Here is a 12540-nt window from a genome sequence, read left to right on the forward strand (position 1 = left end):
AAGTGTTGGAACAGACTGCTTCTCTTTCAGAGAAACGCATGTGAGTTTCTATTGAATGCTTGTAAGTAGCTTAAGGCACTATCAAAGAAAAGTGGTTTTCTCTGAAAGGACAGCATTTAGAAAGTGAAGCAACACTCCATTCACTTCGCACAGTGAATTGAAGTGTTGGAACAGACTGCTTCTTTTTCAGAGAAATACATGTGAGTTTCTGCTGAATGCTTGTAAGTAGCTCAAGGCTCTTTCAAAGGAAAGTGATTTTCTCTGAAAGGACAGCATTTAGAAAGTAAAGCAACACTCCATTCCCTTCGTGCAATGAATTGAAGTGTTGGAACAGACTGCTTCTCTTTCAGAGAAACGCATGTGAGTTTCTGTTGAATGCTTGTAAGTTGCTTAAGGCACGTTCAAAGGAAAGTGATTTTCTCTGATAGGACAGCATTTAGAAAGTGAGGCAACACTCCATTCACTTTTCACAGTGAATTGAAGTGTTCGAACAGATTGCTTCTCTTTCAGAGAAACGCATGTGAGTTTCTGTTGAATGCTTGCAAGTAGCTTAAGGCACTTTCAAAGGAAAGTGATTTTCTCTGAAAGGACAGCATTTAGAAAGTGAAGCAACACTCCATTCACTTCGCACAGTGAATTGAAGTGTTGGAACAGACTGCTTCTCTTTCAGAGAAACGCATGTGAATTTCTATTGAATGCTTGTAAGTAGCTTAAGGCACTTTCAAAAGAAAGTGATTTTCTCTGAAAGGACAGCATTTAGAAAGTGAAACAACACTCCATTCACTTCGCACAGTGAATTGAAGTGTTGGAACAGACTGCTTCTCTTTCAGAGAAACGCATGTGAGTTTCTATTGAATGCTTGTAAGTAGCTTAAGGCACTATCAAAGAAAAGTGATTTTCTCTTAAAGGACAGCATTTAGAAAGTGAAGCAACACTCCATTCACTTCGCACAGTGAATTGAAGTGTTGGAACCGACTGCTTCTTTTTCAGAGAAATACATGTGAGTTTCTGTTGAATTCTTGTAAGTAGCTCAAGGCTCTTTCAAAGGAAAGTGATTTTCTCTGAAAGGACAGCATTTAGAAAGTGAAGCAACACTCCATTCACTTCGCACAGTGAATTGAAGTGTTGGAACAGACTGCTTCTCTTTCAGAGAAATGCATGTGAGTTTCTGTTGAATGCTTGTAAGTATCTTAAGGCACTTTCAAAGGAAAGTGATTTTCTCTGAAAGGACAGCATTTAGAAAGTGAAGCAACACTCCATTCACTTCGCACAGTGAATTGAAGTTTTGGAACAGACTGCTTCTCTTTCAGAGAAACGCATGTGAGTTTCTGGTGAATGCTTGTAAGTAGCTTAAGGCACTTTCAAAGGAAAGTGATTTTCTCTGAAAGGACAGCATTTAGAAAGTGAAGCAACACTCCATTCCCTTCGTGCAGTGAATAGAAGTGTTGGAACAGAGTGCTTCTCTTTCATATAAACGCATTAGTGTTTCTTGTGAATGCTTACAAGTTGCTTAAGGCACTTTCAAAGGAAAGTGATTTTCTCTGAAAGGACAGCATTTAGAAAGTGAGGTAACACTCCATTCACTTCGCACAGTGAATTGAAGTGTTGGAACAGACTGCTTCTCTTTCAGAAAAACGCATGTGAGTTTCTTCCTAATGCTTGCAAGTAGCTTAAGGCACTTTCAAAGGAAAGTGATTTTCTCTGAAAGGACAGCATTTAGAAAGTGAAGCAACACTCCATTCACTTCGCACAGTGAATTGAAGTGTTGGAACAGACTGCTTCTCTTTCAGAGAAACGCATGTGAGTTTCTTCCTAATGCTTGCAAGTAGCTTAAGGCACTTTCAAAGGAAAGTGATTTTCTCTGAAAGAACAGAATTTACAAAGTGAAGCAACACTCCATTCACTTCCTCAGAGAATTGAAGTGTTGGAACAGATTGCTTCTCTTTCAGAGAAATGCATGTGAGTTTCTGTTGAATGCTTGTAAGTAGCTTAAGGCACATTCAAAGGAAAGTGATTTTCTCTGAAAGGACAGCATTTAGAAAGTGAGGCAACACTCCATTCACTTCACACAGTGAACTGAAGTGTTGGAACAGATTGCTTCTCTTTCAGAGAAACGCATGTGAGTTTCTTCCTAATGCTTGCAAGTAGCTTAAGGCACTTTCAAAGGAAAGTGATTTTCTCTGAAAGGACAGCATTTAGAAAGTGAAGCAACACTCCATTCACTTCGCAGGGCGAATTGAAGTGTTGGAACAGACTGCTTCTCTTTCAGAGAAACGCATGTGAATTTCTATTGAATGCTTGTAAGTAGCTTAAGGCACTTTCAAAAGAAAGTGATTTTCTCTGAAAGGACAGCATTTAGAAAGTGAAACAACACTCCATTCACTTCGCACAGTGAATTGAAGTGTTGGAACAGACTGCTTCTCTTTCAGAGAAACGCATGTGAGTTTCTATTGAATGCTTGTAAGTAGCTTAAGGCACTATCAAAGAAAAGTGATTTTCTCTTAAAGGACAGCATTTAGAAAGTGAAGCAACACTCCATTCACTTCGCACAGTGAATTGAAGTGTTGGAACCGACTGCTTCTTTTTCAGAGAAATACATGTGAGTTTCTGTTGAATTCTTGTAAGTAGCTCAAGGCTCTTTCAAAGGAAAGTGATTTTCTCTGAAAGGACAGCATTTAGAAAGTGAAGCAACACTCCATTCACTTCGCACAGTGAATTGAAGTGTTGGAACAGACTGCTTCTCTTTCAGAGAAATGCATGTGAGTTTCTGTTGAATGCTTGTAAGTATCTTAAGGCACTTTCAAAGGAAAGTGATTTTCTCTGAAAGGACAGCATTTAGAAAGTGAAGCAACACTCCATTCACTTCGCACAGTGAATTGAAGTTTTGGAACAGACTGCTTCTCTTTCAGAGAAACGCATGTGAGTTTCTGGTGAATGCTTGTAAGTAGCTTAAGGCACTTTCAAAGGAAAGTGATTTTCTCTGAAAGGACAGCATTTAGAAAGTGAAGCAACACTCCATTCCCTTCGTGCAGTGAATAGAAGTGTTGGAACAGAGTGCTTCTCTTTCATATAAACGCATTAGTGTTTCTTGTGAATGCTTACAAGTTGCTTAAGGCACTTTCAAAGGAAAGTGATTTTCTCTGAAAGGACAGCATTTAGAAAGTGAGGTAACACTCCATTCACTTCGCACAGTGAATTGAAGTGTTGGAACAGACTGCTTCTCTTTCAGAAAAACGCATGTGAGTTTCTTCCTAATGCTTGCAAGTAGCTTAAGGCACTTTCAAAGGAAAGTGATTTTCTCTGAAAGGACAGCATTTAGAAAGTGAAGCAACACTCCATTCACTTCGCACAGTGAATTGAAGTGTTGGAACAGACTGCTTCTCTTTCAGAGAAACGCATGTGAGTTTCTTCCTAATGCTTGCAAGTAGCTTAAGGCACTTTCAAAGGAAAGTGATTTTCTCTGAAAGAACAGAATTTACAAAGTGAAGCAACACTCCATTCACTTCCTCAGAGAATTGAAGTGTTGGAACAGATTGCTTCTCTTTCAGAGAAATGCATGTGAGTTTCTGTTGAATGCTTGTAAGTAGCTTAAGGCACATTCAAAGGAAAGTGATTTTCTCTGAAAGGACAGCATTTAGAAAGTGAGGCAACACTCCATTCACTTCACACAGTGAACTGAAGTGTTGGAACAGATTGCTTCTCTTTCAGAGAAACGCATGTGAGTTTCTTCCTAATGCTTGCAAGTAGCTTAAGGCACTTTCAAAGGAAAGTGATTTTCTCTGAAAGGACAGCATTTAGAAAGTGAAGCAACACTCCATTCACTTCGCAGGGCGAATTGAAGTGTTGGAACAGACTGCTTCTCTTTCAGAGAAACTCATGTGAGTTTCTTCCTAATGCTTGCAAGTAGCTTAAGGCACTTTCAAAGGAAAGTGATTTTCTCTGAAAGGACAGCATTTAGAAAGTGAAGCAACACTCCATTCATTTCGAACAGTCAATTGAAATGTTGGAACAGACTGCTTCTCTTTCAGAGAAACGCATGTGAGTTTCTGGTGAATGCTTGTAAGTAGCTTAAGGCACTTTAAAGGAAAGGGATTTTCTCTGAAAGGACAGCATTTAGAAAGTGAAGCAACACTCCATTCACTTCGCACAGTGAATTGAAGTGTTGGAACAGACTGCTTCTCTTTCAGAGAAATGCATGTGAGTTTCTGTTGAATGCTTGTAAGTAGCTTAAGGCACTTTCAAAGGAAAGTGATTTTCTCTGAAAGGACAGCATTTAGAAAGTGAAGTAACACTCCATTCACTTCGCAGAGTGAATTGAAGTATTGGAACAGACTGCTTCTCTTTCAGAGAAACTCATGTGAGTTTCTGGTGAATGCTTGTAAGTATCTTAAGGCACTTTCAAAGGAAAGTGATTTTCTCTGAAAGGACAGCATTTAGAAAGTGAAGCAACACTCCATTCACTTCGCACAGTGAATTGAAGTGTTGGAACAGACTGCTTCTCTTTCAGAGAAACGCATGTGAGTTTCTGGTGAATGCTTGTAAGTAGCTTAAGGCACTTTCAAAGGAAAGTGATTTTCTCTGAAAGGACAGCATTTAGAAAGTGAAGCAACACTCCATTCCCTTCGTGCAGTGAATTGAAGTGTTGGAACAGACTGCTTCTCTTTCATATAAACGCATTAGTGTTTCTTGTGAATGCTTACAAGTTGCTTAAGGCACTTTCAAAGGAAAGTTTTTTTCTCTGAAAGGACAGCATTTAGAAAGTGAGGTAACACTCCATTCACTTCGCACAGTGAATTGAAGTGTTGGAACAGACTGCTTCTCTTTCAGAAAAACGCATGTGAGTTTCTTCCTAATGCTTGCAAGTAGCTTAAGGCACTTTCAAAGGAAAGTGATATTCTCTGACAGGACAGCATTTAGAAAGTGAAGCAACACTCCATTCACTTCGCACAGTGAATTGAAGTGTTGGAACAGACTGCTTCTCTTTCAGAGAAACGCATGTGAGTTTCTTCCTAATGCTTGCAAGTAGCTTAAGGCACTTTCAAAGGAAAGTGATTTTCTCTGAAAGAACAGCATTTAGAAAGTGAAGCAACACTCCATTCACTTCGCAAGAGAATTGAAGTGTTGGAACAGACTGCTTCTCTTTCAGAGAAACGCATGTGAGTTTCTGGTGAATGCTTGTAAGTAGCTTAAGGCACTTTCAAAGGAAAGTGATTTTCTCTGAAAGGACAGCATTTAGAAAGTGAAGCAACACTCCATTCCCTTCGTGCAGTGAATAGAAGTGTTGGAACAGAGTGCTTCTCTTTCATATAAACGCATTAGTGTTTCTTGTGAATGCTTACAAGTTGCTTAAGGCACTTTCAAAGGAAAGTGATTTTCTCTGAAAGGACAGCATTTAGAAAGTGAGGTAACACTCCATTCACTTCGCACAGTGAATTGAAGTGTTGGAACAGACTGCTTCTCTTTCAGAAAAACGCATGTGAGTTTCTTCCTAATGCTTGCAAGTAGCTTAAGGCACTTTCAAAGGAAAGTGATTTTCTCTGAAAGGACAGCATTTAGAAAGTGAAGCAACACTCCATTCACTTCGCACAGTGAATTGAAGTGTTGGAACAGACTGCTTCTCTTTCAGAGAAACGCATGTGAGTTTCTTCCTAATGCTTGCAAGTAGCTTAAGGCACTTTCAAAGGAAAGTGATTTTCTCTGAAAGAACAGAATTTACAAAGTGAAGCAACACTCCATTCACTTCCTCAGAGAATTGAAGTGTTGGAACAGATTGCTTCTCTTTCAGAGAAATGCATGTGAGTTTCTGTTGAATGCTTGTAAGTAGCTTAAGGCACATTCAAAGGAAAGTGATTTTCTCTGAAAGGACAGCATTTAGAAAGTGAGGCAACACTCCATTCACTTCACACAGTGAACTGAAGTGTTGGAACAGATTGCTTCTCTTTCAGAGAAACGCATGTGAGTTTCTTCCTAATGCTTGCAAGTAGCTTAAGGCACTTTCAAAGGAAAGTGATTTTCTCTGAAAGGACAGCATTTAGAAAGTGAAGCAACACTCCATTCACTTCGCAGGGCGAATTGAAGTGTTGGAACAGACTGCTTCTCTTTCAGAGAAACTCATGTGAGTTTCTTCCTAATGCTTGCAAGTAGCTTAAGGCACTTTCAAAGGAAAGTGATTTTCTCTGAAAGGACAGCATTTAGAAAGTGAAGCAACACTCCATTCATTTCGAACAGTCAATTGAAATGTTGGAACAGACTGCTTCTCTTTCAGAGAAACGCATGTGAGTTTCTGGTGAATGCTTGTAAGTAGCTTAAGGCACTTTCAAAGGAAAGGGATTTTCTCTGAAAGGACAGCATTTAGAAAGTGAAGCAACACTCCATTCACTTCGCACAGTGAATTGAAGTGTTGGAACAGACTGCTTCTCTTTCAGAGAAATGCATGTGAGTTTCTGTTGAATGCTTGTAAGTAGCTTAAGGCACTTTCAAAGGAAAGTGATTTTCTCTGAAAGGACAGCATTTAGAAAGTGAAGCAACACTCCATTCACTTCGCAGAGTGAATTGAAGTATTGGAACAGACTGCTTCTCTTTCAGAGAAACTCATGTGAGTTTCTGGTGAATGCTTGTAAGTATCTTAAGGCACTTTCAAAGGAAAGTGATTTTCTCTGAAAGGACAGCATTTAGAAAGTGAAGCAACACTCCATTCACTTCGCACAGTGAATTGAAGTGTTGGAACAGACTGCTTCTCTTTCAGAGAAACGCATGTGAGTTTCTGGTGAATGCTTGTAAGTAGCTTAAGGCACTTTCAAAGGAAAGTGATTTTCTCTGAAAGGACAGCATTTAGAAAGTGAAGCAACACTCCATTCCCTTCGTGCAGTGAATTGAAGTGTTGGAACAGACTGCTTCTCTTTCATATAAACGCATTAGTGTTTCTTGTGAATGCTTACAAGTTGCTTAAGGCACTTTCAAAGGAAAGTTTTTTTCTCTGAAAGGACAGCATTTAGAAAGTGAGGTAACACTCCATTCACTTCGCACAGTGAATTGAAGTGTTGGAACAGACTGCTTCTCTTTCAGAAAAACGCATGTGAGTTTCTTCCTAATGCTTGCAAGTAGCTTAAGGCACTTTCAAAGGAAAGTGATTTTCTCTGACAGGACAGCATTTAGAAAGTGAAGCAACACTCCATTCACTTCGCACAGTGAATTGAAGTGTTGGAACAGACTGCTTCTCTTTCAGAGAAACGCATGTGAGTTTCTTCCTAATGCTTGCAAGTAGCTTAAGGCACTTTCAAAGGAAAGTGATTTTCTCTGAAAGAACAGCATTTAGAAAGTGAAGCAACACTCCATTAACTTCGCAAGAGAATTGAAGTGTTGGAACAGACTGCTTCTCTTTCAGAGAAACGCATGTGAGTTTCTGGTGAATGCTTGTAAGTAGCTTAAGGAACTTTCAAAGGAAAGTGATTTTCTCTGAAAGGACAGCATTTAGAAAGTGAAGCAACACTCCATTCACTTCGCACAGTGAATTGAAGTGTTGGAACAGACTGCTTCTCTTTCAGAGAAATGAATGTGAGTTTCTGTTGAATGCTTATAAGTAGCTTAAGGCACTTTCAAAGGAAAGTGATTTTCTCTGAAAGGACAGCATTTAGAAAGTGAAGCAACACTCCATTCACTTCGCAGAGTGAATTGAAGTATTGGAACAGACTGCTTCTCTTTCAGATAAACGCATGTGAGTTTCTGGTGAATGCTTGTAAGTAGCTTAAGGCACTTTCAAAGGAAAGTGATTTTCTCTGTAAGGACAGCATTTAGAAAGTGAAGCAACACTCCATTCACTTCGCACAGTGAATTGAAGTGTTGGAAAAGACTGCTTCTCTTTCAGAGAAACGCATGTGAGTTTCTGGTGAATGCTTATAAGTAGCTTAAGGCACTTTCAAAGGAAAGTGATTTTCTCTGAAAGGACAGCATTTAGAAAGTGAAGCAACACTCCATTCCCTTCGTGCAGTGAATTGGAGTGTTGGAACAGAGTGCTTCTCTTTCATATAAACGCATTAGTGTTTCTTGTGAATGCTTGCAATTTGCTTAAGGCACTTTCAAAGGAAAGTGATTTTCTCTGAAAGGACAGCATTTAGAATGTGAGGCAACACTCCATTCACTTCGCACAGTGAATTGAAGTGTTGGAACAGACTGCTTCTCTTTCAGAAAAACGCATGTGAGTTTCTTCCTAATGCTTTCAAGTAGCTTAAGGCACTTTCAAAGGAAAGTGATTTTCTCTGAAAGGACAGCATTTAGAAAGTGAAGCAACACTCCATTCACTTCGCACAGCGAATTGAAGTGTTGGAACAGACTGCTTCTCTTTCAGAGAAACGCATGTGAGTTTCTTCCTAATGCTTGCAAGTAGCTTAAGGCACTTTCAAAGGAAAGTGATTTTCTCTGAAAGAACAGCATTTAGAAAGTGAAGCAACACTCCATTCACTTCGCAAGAGAATTGAAGTGTTGGAACAGATTGCTTCTCTTTCAGAGAAATGCATGTGAGTTTCTGTTGAATGCTTGTAAGTAGCTTAAGGCACATTCAAAGGAAAGGGATTTTCTCTGAAAGGACAGCATTTAGAAAGTGAAGCAACACTCCATTCACTTCACACAGTGAATTGAAGTGTTGGAACAGACTGCTTCTCTTTCAGAGAAATGCATGTGAGTTTCTGTTGAATGCTTGTAAGTAGCTCAAGGCTCTTTCAAAGGAAAGTGATTTTCTCTGAAAGGACAGCATTTAGAAAGTAAAGCAACACTCCATTCCCTTCGCGCAATGAATTGAAGTGTTTTAACAGAGTGCTTCTCTTTCATAGAAACGCATTAGTGTTTCTTGTGAATGCTTGCAAGTAGCTTAAGGCACTTTCAAAGGAAAGTGATTTTCTCTGAAAGGACAGCATTTAGAAAGTGAAGCAACACTCCATTCACTTCGCACATTGAATTGAAGTGTTGGAACAGACTGCTTCTCTTTCAGAGAAACGCATGTGAGTTTCTGTTGAATGCTTGTAAGTAGCTTAAGGCACTTTCAAAGGAAAGTGATTTTCTCTGAAAGGACAGCATTTAGAAAGTGAAGCAACACTCCATTCATTTCGCACATTGAATTGAAGTGTTGGAACAGACTGCTTCTCTTTCAGAGAAACGCATGTGAGTTTCAGTTGAATGCTTGTAAGTAGCTTAAGGCACTTTCAAAGGAAAGTGATTTTCTCTGAAAGGACAGCATTTAGAAAGTGAGGCAACACTCCATTCACTTCACACAGTGAACTGAAGTGTTGGAACAGATTGCTTCTCTTTCAGAGAAACGCATGTGAGTTTCTTCCTAATGCTTGCAAGTAGCTTAAGGCACTTTCAAAGGAAAGTGATTTTCTCTGAAAGGACAGCATTTAGAATGTGAAGCAACACTCCATTCACTTCGCACAGTGAATTGAAGTGTTGGAACAGACTGCTTCTATTTCAGAGAAACGCATGTGTGTTTCCTGTGAATGCTTGAAAATAGCTTAAGGCACTTTCAAAGGAAAGTGATTTTCTCTGAAAGGACAGCATTTAGAAAGTGAAGTAACATTCCATTCACTTCGCACAGTGAATTGAAGTGTTGGAACAGACTGCTTCTCTTTCAGAGAAATGCATGTGAGTTTCTGTTGAATGTTTGTAAGTAGCTCAAGGCTCTTTCAAAGGAAAGTGATTTTCTCTGAAAGGACAGCATTCATAAAATGAAGCAACACTCCATACACTTCGCACATTGAATTGAAGTGTTGGAACAGACTGCTTCTCTTTCAGAGAAACGCATGTGAGTTTCTGTTGAATGCTTTTAAGTAGCTTAAGGCACTTTCAAAGAAAAGTGATTTTCTCTGAAAGGACAGCATTTAGAAAGTGAAGCAACACTCCATTCACTTCGCACATTGAATTGAAGTGTTGGAACAGACTGCTTCTCTTTCAGAGAAATGCATGTGAGTTTCTGTTGAATGCTTGTAAGTAGCTTAAGGGACTTTAAAAGGAAAGTGATTTTCTCTGAAAGGACAGCATTTAGAAAGTGAAGCAGCACTCCATTCCCTTCGTGCAGTGAATTGAAGTGTTGGAACAGAGTGCTTCTCTTTCATATAAACGCATTAGTGTTTCTTGTGAATGCTTGCAAGTTGCTTAAGGCACTTTCAAAGGAAAGTGATTTTCTCTGAAAGGACATAATTTAGAAAGTGAAGCAACACTCCATTCACGTCGCACAGTGAATTGAAGTGTTGGAACAGACTGCTTCTCTTTCAGAGAAATGCTTGTGAGTTTCTGTTGAATGCTTGTGAGTAGCTTAAGGCACTTTCAAAGGAAAGTGATTTTCTCTGAAAGGACAGCATTTAGAAAGTGAAGCAACACTCCATTCCCTTCGTGCAGTGAATTGAAGTGTTGGAACAGACTGCTTCTCTTTCATATAAACGCATTAGTGTTTCTTGTGAATGCTTACAAGTTGCTTAAGGCACTTTCAAAGGAAAGTTTTTTTCTCTGAAAGGACAGCATTTAGAAAGTGAGGTAACACTCCATTCACTTCGCACAGTGAATTGAAGTGTTGGAACAGACTGCTTCTCTTTCAGAAAAACGCATGTGAGTTTCTTCCTAATGCTTGCAAGTAGCTTAAGGCACTTTCAAAGGAAAGTGATTTTCTCTGACAGGACAGCATTTAGAAAGTGAAGCAACACTCCATTCACTTCGCACAGTGAATTGAAGTGTTGGAACAGACTGCTTCTCTTTCAGAGAAACGCATGTGAGTTTCTTCCTGATGCTTGCAAGTAGCTTAAGGCACTTTCAAAGGAAAGTGATTTTCTCTGAAAGAACAGCATTTAGAAAGTGAAGCAACACTCCATTCACTTCGCAAGAGAATTGAAGTGTTGGAACAGACTGCTTCTCTTTCAGAGAAACGCATGTGAGTTTCTGGTGAATGCTTGTAAGTAGCTTAAGGCACTTTCAAAGGAAAGTGATTTTCTCTGAAAGGACAGCATTTAGAAAGTGAAGCAACACTCCATTCACTTCGCACAGTGAATTGAAGTGTTGGAACAGACTGCTTCTCTTTCAGAGAAATGAATGTGAGTTTCTGTTGAATGCTTGTAAGTAGCTTAAGGCACTTTCAAAGGAAAGTGATTTTCTCTGAAAGGACAGCATTTAGAAAGTGAAGCAACACTCCATTCACTTCGCAGAGTGAATTGAAGTATTGGAACAGACTGCTTCTCTTTCAGATAAACGCATGTGAGTTTCTGGTGAATGCTTGTAAGTAGCTTAAGGCACTTTCAAAGGAAAGTGATTTTCTCTGTAAGGACAGCATTTAGAAAGTGAAGCAACACTCCATTCACTTCGCACAGTGAATTGAAGTGTTGGAAAAGACTGCTTCTCTTTCAGAGAAACGCATGTGAGTTTCTGGTGAATGCTTATAAGTAGCTTAAGGCACTTTCAAAGGAAAGTGATTTTCTCTGAAAGGACAGCATTTAGAAAGTGAAGCAACACTCCATTCCCTTCGTGCAGTGAATTGGAGTGTTGGAACAGAGTGCTTCTCTTTCATATAAACGCATTAGTGTTTCTTGTGAATGCTTGCAATTTGCTTAAGGCACTTTCAAAGGAAAGTGATTTTCTCTGAAAGGACAGCATTTAGAATGTGAGGCAACACTCCATTCACTTCGCACAGTGAACTGAAGTGTTGGAACAGACTGCTTCTCTTTCAGAAAAACGCATGTGAGTTTCTTCCTAATGCTTTCAAGTAGCTTAAGGCACTTTCAAAGGTAAGTGATTTTCTCTGAAAGGACAGCATTTAGAAAGTGAAGCAACACTCCATTCACTTCGCACAGCGAATTGAAGTGTTGGAACAGACTGCTTCTCTTTCAGAGAAACGCATGTGAGTTTCTTCCTAATGCTTGCAAGTAGCTTAAGGCACTTTCAAAGGAAAGTGATTTTCTCTGAAAGAACAGCATTTAGAAAGTGAAGCAACACTCCATTCACTTCGCAAGAGAATTGAAGTGTTGGAACAGATTGCTTCTCTTTCAGAGAAATGCATGTGAGTTTCTGTTGAATGCTTGTAAGTAGCTTAAGGCACATTCAAAGGAAAGGGATTTTCTCTGAAAGGACAGCATTTAGAAAGTGAAGCAACACTCCATTCACTTCACACAGTGAATTGAAGTGTTGGAACAGACTGCTTCTCTTTCAGAGAAATGCATGTGAGTTTCTGTTGAATGCTTGTAAGTAGCTCAAGGCTCTTTCAAAGGAAAGTGATTTTCTCTGAAAGGACAGCATTTAGAAAGTAAAGCAACACTCCATTCCCTTCGCGCAATGAATTGAAGTGTTTTAACAGAGTGCTTCTCTTTCATAGAAACGCATTAGTGTTTCTTGTGAATGCTTGCAAGTAGCTTAAGGCACTTTCAAAGGAAAGTGATTTTCTCTTAAAGGACAGCATTTAGAAAGTGAAGCAACACTCCATTCACTTCGCACATTGAATTGAAGTGTTGGAACAGACTGCTTCTCTTTCAGAGAAACGCATGTGAGTTTCTGTTGAATGCTTGTAAGTAG

This window comes from Myodes glareolus, chromosome 21 (assembly GCF_982192425.1).
Source record: "Myodes glareolus chromosome 21, mMyoGla1.1, whole genome shotgun sequence".
NCBI lineage: Eukaryota > Metazoa > Chordata > Mammalia > Rodentia > Cricetidae > Myodes > Myodes glareolus.